Source organism: Dreissena polymorpha, chromosome 1, assembly GCF_020536995.1.
Source record: "Dreissena polymorpha isolate Duluth1 chromosome 1, UMN_Dpol_1.0, whole genome shotgun sequence".
Lineage (NCBI taxonomy): Eukaryota > Metazoa > Mollusca > Bivalvia > Myida > Dreissenidae > Dreissena > Dreissena polymorpha.
The window spans coordinates 143,483,090-143,496,161 of NC_068355.1; positions in this window are offsets into that span (position 1 = coordinate 143,483,090).

Here is a 13,072-nt window from a genome sequence, read left to right on the forward strand (position 1 = left end):
TCTTATGTGTTACTTTTTTATATTTCGTAAGTTAATATTACTATATATGTGTTTTTTATTTTTCGCGGCCGGAGAATGTTTGATTTTGGCACGACGTCGTGCGACGACGCCGAAGACGCGACCATTCACGTTCTGAAGACGTCATCATGATTTGTTTTGTTGTTTATTATTGTTAGCTATACATTTAAACATTTGTAAAAGGTCTTATATGGACTGCGATTCGTTTTACTTTAACAACCAATCTACAATTATTTTACGATTGCCGACAATATTACTTGTATTGCAGATATTATGTTCTTGATCGCAAACACGTTTTCATACAATTTTATACAAATATATTCATTATATTCAAAATAATAATAACCGCTTAAAAAAAGGAGATAAAAACACAAACATTTAACTTGGTATGACTGACAGCTTTGTAGAAGTTACACAACGGATCTATAGCAGGTTTATGAATAATTAAATTCATATGTTTGCTTTGTTCAAAGGTGTTTCCAAATTGTTTATGTAAGTATATTTAACATATTCAGGCATTATTAACAATAGTATGTTAGTATGGTGGTACGATCGTGAGAAAAGAAGTATACTATTGATCGTAGAGCCAACAGTCAAGGACGATTTCACATTGGCTTGTAACATGAAACTCGGTATTTTATTGTTTTAACCGATGATCATATCTTATTGTTTGAAGGAATAACAACACATTCTAAACTTGAGATTGAAATCTCTTAACAATAACAAATGATGTCATATTCTACATTATTATGACCTGCAATTTCATACATGTTAATAAATGCAAAAACAATAATAAATACGTTCATCTTCTATTAAATGCTATAGCATTAAACAGCAGTACATCGTACACAATTCAATTTAAAATGCGTTATGTAATTGTTCTAATGGAAGTTTTAATGTCACAGCCAAATATACATCATTTATTAGAAGTTCATTTTATGCTATTTGTACTCGAAAAATGTTATTTGCCCTTTGGATACAGACTTTCGAAGATTCGTACCAGCCAAAAATACATACTCTATTAAATTGAATTGTTTTATCCTTAATCAGATGCAGAATCTTAACGTTTCATATGCTACTTAACAAAACGGTTTTTGTTTTATATATGTCGTTGCGGTTATACTGTATTATGCTCAGCTTGATGTTTTTGTATTGGTATGTTTGACAAGTTTTGCGATTGTGGAGGAGGACTTAAATATTTAAAGAATCAAATTGTCTCTGTGATACTTGAAAATCATCGTACACTTGTATTTCGCGGTTTCGCCTTACGGAAGTTGCTCAAAACATAATAATATAATATCATTTGTATATTAATTTGCAAACCCTGCAGGCCTGTAGTCTCGGTAGTCGTTAGCATCCATACAAAAAGCATATCTGCGGAAATCCAATGTTATCGCTTTATCTTTATTTTTTCTTGTAAACAAAACAAAGATTTAATACAATATAAATGTATCAGATGCATACTGCCATATTTAAATCTTCTAGGATTGGTCGAATTAATAAATGTAACAACGTGTTTGTTATATTTGTTATTGATGCGTCTATGTCACGCATTGATTTTTTTGTATTTAAACAGAGTGAACACGTACTTATTCAGTAAGGATTTATTTGCGTTCTCAACTTTACACAAATAATGAATATACCACTACGTGTATGAATTATATTCGTTCGTGTCATGCATTGGTTTACTTACTTTTGATTTAGGTTTGTATGAAGGATACATAATTTTGATGAATACGTTTTATATTATTTCGTGTTTGAATCATACACCTGAACATTTAATAACATATCCATTCATTATGAGGATCTCAATAATTATAAGAAATAAGCTTTTCACATGGGATGTTTTTAGTATTATGATAATATGTTGTCAATGCTAATGCGCGATACATATCATAGTTCCGTTCAGTCAGGATACACTATTACATTTTGCAGTTGTGGTTCAAACTTTATGTAAACGAAACATTTTTATTTTCATTTTACATTGATTAGATGTTGATTTGAATTCGCACATAGAATTATTTGATAGATGTTAAACTTATCAATTGAACATGCAATGGGTTATTATGCAAGGACATGCCATAATTGTTTTATATTACACCGTAAAAGAAGCAACATTGAAGTATTTGCTTCAGTGGGCTAAAGCAGTGAAGCAGTTCAATATTTGATAGACCTGTATTCATATGATAAAGCAAAGAAATATAAACATCATGCGCATGAACATATTTTTGTTTTTTCATTATTCAACTACTGATATTCGACTTGTGGTCAGTTAGACTCGATAGCATACAGATTTAAGTGCAAGACTTGACATCTCTATGCCCGATGCTGCATTTTTGAGTAGCCCATCGATACGTAAACTATAGTATACGCCTTTAATAGACAAGGTATTCATTAGATAATCGCAACGTAGAATGAGACCGAAAGATCGCATTAAAAATGTATTAATCACGTGGCGTAAATCACATCCGGTGTTTATGTATATTTTCACAATTTTTATTTCAGATCGACGATATTTGTGAACCAGATTGTCAGTGCATATCATAGTTTGAAGGTACTCTTATGGAAATGACGGATGAAATTGGTTTAACCGTATGCCTTATTTTATTGCTATACGTTATTAAAACATGGTTATACCTTTATCATGTATGCTATTTATGGTTTCTACTCATGTACAGAGACCCGTTGAAGTGTCGTCTTAAATAAAGTTTGAGTTTAAACACATTGTTGTCATTATTATAACAATTACCCACTTGTCATGATCGTTCTTATTTAACAAAATGATTATCAGTGAACATTATAACATTAAATGGTATTTCTAAAAACTCACCAATCAATATTATCGCTTATTGTTGTTTTGATCTGAAATATATAACACAATGTGTACGATCTGTATTGTATCAAAAACTCGCGAAATTACAATCACGCGTTAAAGTTATATAATTTCGTTTTACGAGTGTGGCGTAATTTAGTGTTCGTCAGGCTGTAACGTTTGATACATATATTGTGTTATTCGTGTAATTCATATCCACAACCTAAAATGATCTTTAACTGCACGATCGGAATAACGTCTTCGTGTTTATCTGAGGCAAGCCTCTTTCAGTCGTCATGAAGTCATTTACATGGAGCTTTAAGATGGTACTATTCTGTCTCTTGATGGATAATACATTGGATATATGAAAATAGTGATACTCTAACACCATTGTCATGAGAAAAAGTATGATCTTATTGTCATTTTTTTAAGGAAAAAAGACCGATACAATGCATGACAAAACATACTATAACCTTCTAAGCCATTTTTTTAGGGTTCATTCAGTACAGAACCAAAAAAAAACACATTCGGCGTAAGTCTGAATAAAAAAGAACACGTCTGAACGTTTTTTCAGTTCTGATAATTCTCGAACGGTTGGTGTAGATTGCAGAAGTCGTAAGATCAAACAAGGAGATAGTTGATGAGGCCCTGAAACATCTGTATTTTTAACAATTTTAATAAACCATTCGCGAGCCTTGTAGACGGACGATTATAGAAACTAACCACATTCTGCTCGTTGATATAAGAAATAATGGACAAGTTTATGTCATTCGATACAAAAACGTTATAGTAACTACGTAAATGTACACATATAAATAGAGTAAATTTGAACGAATATTACGAGGCATTTGTAGTTCTTAAGGCTATTGGTATTTAATTCAGTAAACAAAATTGAATAAAATTCATATTATTCGCCTCCATCAAACATATTTGCATTAACGAAATAATAATATTGCTTCAATATGAAGTACATCATATGAATATGTTGCATTTCCATGTTAAATTTTAAATGCAAAGAAAACGTATTTTCCTCATTTCTATACGGCTTTACACATTTGAGAAATACGCATATATTACCCAAAACAAATATCAAACATTGATTGCTGTTGCGTGTCCAATGAATACACAAAAGTAAATCATTGAAATCAAGAAATTAAGGAATTAAGTTCGGTACCAATGGCAACCCAACCATACAATAGTTATTACATTAAGAAAGAGTGTAGTGAACTAAATGAGTTGAAGTAATATTTATCAATGTCTTTGCATGCGATCTTTATAACAGGAAAAATGAAACTGCGGCATACGTCTTGGGTGAAAGTACGTCTCTTTTGCGGACGCTGCAATAAATGATGGCGAAGCTCAAAACATTTTAGATGGGTTTTTTTTCCGATCAAGAGACTGAGATCATATCGTGTGTTTAATATAAACCTTTGACAGGATTCGAACCTGGGACCTCTGGAAATATATCCTACTTGTTACCACTTCACTATGCATGCATTTGACTTAAGCAGCGCATTTTATTGACTATATAAGTAGAATTCTCATATTAACACTATTGGATGCAAAGCGTAAAGCACTTCATTATTTTAACGATTTTGAATGAGGGCTTTCTATAAACAAACAGATACTTATAATTGTCAAAGCCGCTGTAGTAAGTGTGCTTGTTTGAATGTTATATATACATTCCTTTTTAAATCAATGACATTATTTTAAAAAAGTCATTGTGCCAAACTGTGACAAGTTCCATTAAGCCTTAACAAGAGACGTTTATAAAACAACATGTCATCCACGTACGTCACCCAAGCTTGCAAAAATGTGTGATTATGTAAATCTAAAATTATTCGGTCGGCTATAACAATACATATATAGTAAATTAAACAGGTCCCATCAGTGGTTTGTCTGTAAAAACCATATTAAAGTCGGTTTAGTGTTAGAACGCGTTTTTTTATGGCGGTGAATTTATATCTAAGTTATCCAATAACGATGGACTACAGTGTCCAAGATTCATTTATGTTCAATTGAAAGAATGCTTGTATAAGATATTTCTATTACGGGTATTAACGGGACTCTTAATGACCATTGGTCAAAATTTTGTCCATAATTAATGTCATTCATTCAATATTTGCAATATGACTTACGCGACATATTTGACATTCTAGTCTGCATAGGTGCATTTGATTTACACCGTTTTAGAAGGGCGCTGGGTTTGTGATTAATTATGGTATGGGTGTGAAGTTCAAGTGAACTTTACACAACAGTTATATAATTACCTTTCCTGATATATTTACGTATACTTAAACGATACTTAATATGCGTAAATGTAACTGGCCATTCGAAAAATTACACAGTTTTATGTTTGTACATACTGTGAACAATTGATAATCTGCAACATGTTTTTTTTATCTATATTTTTCATATTACACTTTAAGATATATATGGTTGTACAAACAATAAAATTATGTGTAAGATAAACGTATTTGTCAACACTAAACGAATTATATAATTTTCTCCAACATACTCGTAATTTAAAAATTCCTTATTAATTTGTTTATTTATGCAGTGTGTCATAATTACAGGTTGAAAAAGACATTATTTTTAAGTGGTTACATATATTTGACAGTAAAGAAAATTTGATTACTTGTCAAATGCTGGCCCAAGAAGTAATCATTTGATGGGATGCGTCGGTTATGTAAGCTTTGTTTTCAAGTGTGAACAGAAAGGCTATAAGTGAGATTTATCTATGATTTCACCTGAAATCATGTTTATGTTTATATTCCGTGTTGTTTGGTATTCCTTGTAGTGTTAAAGTTAACTTGCCATTAACAAAAGTCTGGCTTAAGGTGTAAACAAGAATGTATCGTCGAATAATGTTTTATTATTCATTTATAAAGACAATGCAATCAAAAAGCTATATAGTTTATTATATTTATATTTTCATCTAAATAAATAGCATTACATATTTATGGTAACAATACTTGATTATGACTAATCATCAAACAAGAAGACCACTATCGTAGATAAAACAATAACAGTCAATGAATATTTAAATGGCAAGAAGAAAGTAAATGCTACTACTTGAATGTGAGTATGATGATAAGAGGAAATTTAGCGCGTCCTTTATTTTATGACATGGGTATTACATAAATACGTTAATTGATGACTGTATTTACATAAAAGCTAAATACAAAGTTAAATAAAGTGACATGATGTTAGTTATGAAAATAATTTACATTAGATGTTATGACGATCCCGATCAGCGTTATCTGATTATTTTATTATTATTATTATTCTCGTTCCATCTCAAATACTATATTGAATGTATGAATACGGAATTCATACATAAATATATATACCACATCACTCTTATTTTAGCAATATTTAAGGAAATACAAAAGTATTTTGTAATTAAATATACAGATAAAGAGAAAAAAATAATGAGGACTTTCAACTTGGAATGTCTGCAAAACCTTAATTATTCGCTCCTTTTCCTTATAATAGGAAATATGCACATAAAAACAGATAACCAAAATGCCATATTAGAGTACTACAACTTTAAGAAAATATATTGTATAATTTAACACAAAGACACTACAATATGCATTGGAAATATTGGTGTGCACTCCACTTTTATACATAGATGTACGTGTAGGTCTTTACAACAAATAATGAATACAGTTACCCTATTATAATTATTTTTGATGCGATAATTTAAAATACAAGTGTGTCAATAGTTAAATCCAATGCTTCAATATCTTCAATGACAAAGAACATTTAACACACTAAGTATGTTAAGTATGTTAACGCAATCTATTTTATGTATCATTCGATGTGATTTCTATATAAGCAAACACATTTGAAAATACATTGACATGTCTGAAAGGTGACATGTAAACCACTATCAAAAAAGTCATATATGCCTTGATATTATTTTTTAGAACACAGGCTCATTTTGTTAACGGTAGTATGTAAACAATGCATGTGCATTATCGTTAATGAAATCAATCAACATGAAACATCGCCGTTATATATTACATACGTTCGTGTTCAGTTAATGTGTATTAAGAAAAACGTAATTTCATATATGTTGTCACAATCTGATCATCATGTACATATACATTAAACTTGGACAATATGTTATTTTCTTGAAAGCACAATTTGATAATACAACGTTTCATGGAATGAGCATGGGCATACCATACAACATAAATCGTTGTTCCACAGCGTCTAAAGAACATTAAATAACATTCAAATAATATTTTTACATATGACATTTGAGACATCGTTACATCAAGTTCGAAAATGTGTTGTAAATTCAGTATTGTTATAGTTTGCAGTATAATAATAGCGTTGTTCCCTGTTAAAACTAATCCTTGATAGCATCAGTTGTGATTAAAATACATTTGGATGTACAACTATACGTTATACTACAGTATACAAACATACAATTTATTAATTGAATTAAAACCAATCGTACTTTACTCTATAAAGAAGTAGCATTTAAAACGTGGCATAAACTGGCACATAAGAAAACACGATAAAATTGTGAAATGTTCAATAAAGTCACATCATTAATGCAGCCTTAACTTGATGTTTATCAATCAAATTTGCCTTGAAAACAGTAACTTTAAAGATTTAGTACGCCTAAAAAACTAAACTTTCCAATCAGAATGTGTTACCAATAATTTCCATCTAGGCGATAAATGGCGAACGGTGCTTTGCATTTGTTTTGTCGCAATGATCATTTACAGTGCATGCTCCATCCGACTGGGCGATCCTCGACAGACGGTGCTTTGGCATTTGTTGCTGCGTCGATTGACACAGAATTCCGTGTCTACGTACTCCGTCATCGTGTGCATCAAGTAACCGTTTCTATCTGAACCATATTTCTCGGACATTGCTCTCGCTGCGTAGGGAAAGAGTGTGCGACGAAAGCGGAGCTGGGTCCTTGACCTTTTACAACGGCGACAAGGGCACCAACAAAACGCGTGCATAAACCCCTCCCGGAATCTGAAAGTCGAAGACTGGAGATAACAGGCTTAATACTTAATAAGGGTATAACGGCTTTGTGTACTGCATTTTATATCTAGTAATATCTAATCAGCATAATTATTCGAAGGCAATAAATTCTTGTTCATAAGGCAAAATCGACAGGAAATAACAAAATCCTTAATTGATGTACAATTCAAAAAATATTTCTGTATAATTTAATAATGTTTGCACTTTGTGACTTTTCACTACAGCGCAAGTAGAATATCAATGAATAACAACGCATGCTACTTATTTGAAGTATTGAGTGAAAGTAAAGTTCGGATATTACCACACAATCCTTCTGAAGATAGTAGAGCGTATTATAAAAGAGATTATTCATTTGATTTTTTTTGTGGTCATTACACGCAATAAAAACAATACCGCCTTCGTATAAAAACAAAATTAAGCAACACGTATAATCGAAACTTTTACGTTAATTTCCAAGACAAGACTTGGCTTTTCATTCGAGATGATCATGTCATAGATTAATGAAAAAGCACAATATGAACCACTGGCATCATATCGTTTCACGTTTAAGCTGTTATTGAGATACGTTGTAGTGTTATATCGCGTAATATCTAATTTTTTATGATTTATTTTGTATCAAATTTCGTCAAACGATTGACAATTCTGCTTTTAATTACTGCCTGTGCTTGGCCGTATGCATATCGATCTGTGTAATTTTGCTCTTGAGAAATCTTATAATATTTTATAAAAATATTCCTGGCTACAGGAATTTATGCATGTGGTCGTTGTTATTGTTTATAATATTGTTTTATTTATCGATTGTTGATCGGTCTACGCGGCCGCTTTCTATAAGAACGTCACACAATGTAGGGCGTATTTCAGAACGTAAAACTGTAAGGCTTTTGTATGTTCTATAAAAGCAAATATTCTAACACCTTTACGAGGAACATGATATCGCCGTGTATTATGTATCCTATTCAAAGATTTGTATTCTTAAACATTATGCCTTACCTCGCATTCATCCATCCATAAATGATAGGATTATACATGGAGTTGCTCATGGCCATCAGGTAGATTATGATGTAGGTTTGTTGGATGTATTCGTATTCGGTAATAGACTTGTAGTAACTTGTCAGAAGAAAGTATGCGTGCATTGGTAGCCAGCATATAGCAAATATCAAAACCACCACGATCATCATTTTAACCACCTACAACAATACAACAAAAGCATTGTATACATTACTAAACATGTGTATGTGACGTAGTATTTCATGCAAACTTTGTTTAAACATTATTTTGAAAACTTTATGGCGTCTCATTCGATAAAATCGGGTGAATAGATCATTTGCTTTAACTGTCACGTTATTTTTTTGATGACTCTATACAGTTTTTGCATGCAACCATTCTCTAGTATGCATTTATTTCTACATGTCTATGTATCTCATAGATATAGTTCCTTATTAGTTGTACCATCTTTTTTAAAAGACTTGACACACTCTTTCTGAAAGATAATACTTTCTTTTGTCAAGCATATAACATTCTTTCCATAAAAATACAAGCCAATCTCATCATTCTTCATATGCATCTTTCGATATAACAAAATGAACTACATGGTTGACACTTATGCTAGTTCTATTGCAATGTTTGCCTGATCCCTGTATACCTTCCTTTTTGACTTGACCCTGTCTGTCTGGATGGAAGTCTCCTCCCCGATAGCCCTGCTTCCCCATAACTCTAATCCAACGCGCGAGTAGGCGGAGACAAGCGTTAGCAGCGGAAACAGGTAGTTAAGCACGAGGAGCAGGTAGTGGTATCTGAAATGTTTGAGTAAGAGTAAGGGAAAGTGAAGTTGTAAATGTACAGTCAGAAGAAATTATATTACAGGTGTTAAGAGAATGTTAACTCTTTGCTGTTTTTATTCAAATTGTTATATTTAAATTTTATTATCACGAGTGACATAAATAAATATACAGCATTAACAGCAACATATTTATATTATAGTTGTCGTCTCTACTATGCTTAAATTTTGATAGCTGTATCAAAAATACGGCACATAATCAAGATAATTAAATTATTTTAAATTTGATGTAATTAAACGGGAAAGCAATAAACAATATAATATTAATGCTACGCCACTTAACAACATATCACAGTATCTCAGTATAACCCTGCTTACCATTATATAAAAACTCCACGTCCAAAAACGTGCATGATATACATATAATGCATTTTATAAATAAATACAACGATTTACGCATTAAGATATCATTGTATTTGAATCATCGTCCGATATAATCAATAACAGTGCTGATAAAACAGTTAAGCAAATACTCCAATAAAGTTAGAATATCAAATCGCCATACTCTTCTATAATTCACATCAGTGTTATATAGTGATATATGTATCATAAATATGTGCCAACTATAAGCTTAATATGTCTATTAAGTACACGAAGTCAAACGGATATACAAATGAACTATAAGAACAAATAATCTCCAATTAAACTTAGTTCTATCTAAACCACTTTAAGCGCATGCGCATAAAAACTGTTGATGTGTGCTATCTATTTAAATTTTCGACAAAGTTTAAAATTTGGTATACAGGGTACACAAGAAAACTTATTTTTGTTATTTTTTACACACACTTATATTTCGATAAATATTCATTTCACAATTTTAATACATCGTTTTTTATTATAAACAACTTTCGCTCAAGGCATATTCATACAACAGCTATTCACCAGATAGACCTGAACGATTGACCTCATCTCACCACTTTAATGACAGGGGTTGTATATGCAAATGAAGACGCAAACCTGCAATATACTTACGCTAGATCCGTTTCCTTTGGCCACGTGATATCGCATACTGAACCTGCTGGATAAGGAGCTGTTTCAAAGTAAATGAGGTTCGGAAATGCAAATGCTATGGAGAAAAGCCAGATGAAGATTATGGCCAAAACCACGTGACGTTTTGGCATGCGTGGTCGAAGGGGATATAAAATTGCTATGTATCTGTAATAATAAACACATGTGTTTTACCTAAATGTGTGTAGTACTTGATTGATAAAAGCGACAATGAAATGTGTTCATACTTATTGAAATTTTTAACAAACATTGGATATTATAATTTATTTATATTCAATACCTGGTATTGTAAATTCCAAAATATCATAAATCATATTTTTGCTTTGTTATTTGTACTCATATTTGTTTTTTTTGTATAAATAAACAACAAAGAAAGTAAAAGCACTCCAGTTAAAATGTGCTACTCATCTGTTGTTTTCAGACTTGAAAAGGCTAAGTCGAACGATTTGTTACTGGCTATAAGGTTTGAAGCTGTGTAAGAAGTACATGGACACCATCAAACATCACGGAAGATGTCAATATGCAGCCAGTCAAATATTACAACCGCAGTGACAGGCAGGGACTCTGGTGTTAATGGAAAGTTTTTTATCTCCAAGAACTATATAAACAAACCATTTTATATTTATTTTTGCATAATCAAAACAAAGTGTATGTTTAAACATAAGTGTAAACATGTATTTATGTTTTTTGCTTCTTTGTTATTACTGTTATTAATGAGATACATATACAATCTGATTATGCATGTTAATACAACAGTGGTTTCATAACAAACAAGAATTGTTTTTGATTTTGTATCACATGCAATTAAAATTTTGTATAGGGATAGGTGCAAATTCTTTGATGTATGGTAGAATCCTAACACAAAATGGAGTTTCATGTAGAAATCTTCTATAGTATCTGAGATAGAGTCCTCATAAACAAACAACAACGGGCAATAACTCTGATTTAAGAAAGTGTAGGGTTATGGTTCTCGTGCACTACAATTCTCCTCATTGAAAAGTTTGATTTTTTTTCTTTCACTGCAATACTTGCACGATCATGTAATTCAACAGAACAGTTTTGTAGTTTGTCAAGGCTGGTCCATTAAAAAAAGTAAAAAGAACAATACTCCGTGACACTTTATAACATTTTCTATTTCTGTAAACTATTCATTTTATATCAAGATATCACTTTAAGTCTGCTTTCAGATACTTTCATCTCCTCCCTGAAAAGAAAAAAAATAGAGATGTGCAGGCAAAACATTTAAATAATATCAATAAGTAAATACACATAACACACTCCACATTTATACTGACAACCAAGTATATCATTTTTTTAATTGAAAGTTCATGTACATAGTTACAACCATAAAACTATTTGATGGAAAATTGAGCAAAATAACTCATTTTGAATTTGAATGACTTTACTTCTATGTCTGGTTTTAAATGGTTTTGCTTGTTGCACAGATAATTTGCATAATCGCTTATATATTAAAATAGAATTTGTTAGAAAATATATGTCAGTATGATTATGATAAAGATGAACATGTGTAGACAAACAAATTGAGAATATGAGCAAGTACCTCAAACAAAATATGCTGAGCAGCCTCGCGAACTAAGCTTTGGAAGGAAAGGCACAGTAAATCTAAGCTTGCGTATCACATCGTATAAAATTATGTACAGCAAAGATGTTTTCTAGACTACGCATCTCTTCGAAGTAAATGTACATTCGCTGTTCTTTGTTGTGGTGCGCAAGAGGATGTCTGTCAGATATGTTGAATTTTCTTAGGTGTAATAGTAGTTTGCACACCTCCATGGTCCATGTGGCATCCGATATCTTAAAATAGACAATATATTGTATATAAAAAAATAAGTATTATAGTTTAGTCTTATGAATTTTAATATTTGGTATTAAAATTTAATTACACAAGTGTCCTTAAGTAAATAGAAATAACATGTTAACTGCACAGTGACAATAACTACATTTTATTTCCAGTAGCTATATGTCAACTGTTGTTTACCATACAATATATTATAACCATGAATGTTAAATGTAATGAAAAAATCATCAAATACGTATTAATGTATTGTTTTACAGCCTTATTGCTATAGTGGTTATAGTGGTTAAATTCTCCACACAGTTCTTTTTTTTCAATAAAACAGCATTATTATACTTTACCCCACCGACCATAAACATTGATTATTGTGTATTCAAAAAAGTTATCATATGGTTAACAACACATCAAATTCAATATTATAAATATTAAAATAGTTATCAAACACATCCAACGATTATTTCCAATATTATTTTTAATGATAATTGATTTTCTTACCTAAAACAATGGATTGACAATTTGCATTTACAACGTTAGTAACGGAATATCCGAATTACGTTGAAACCGG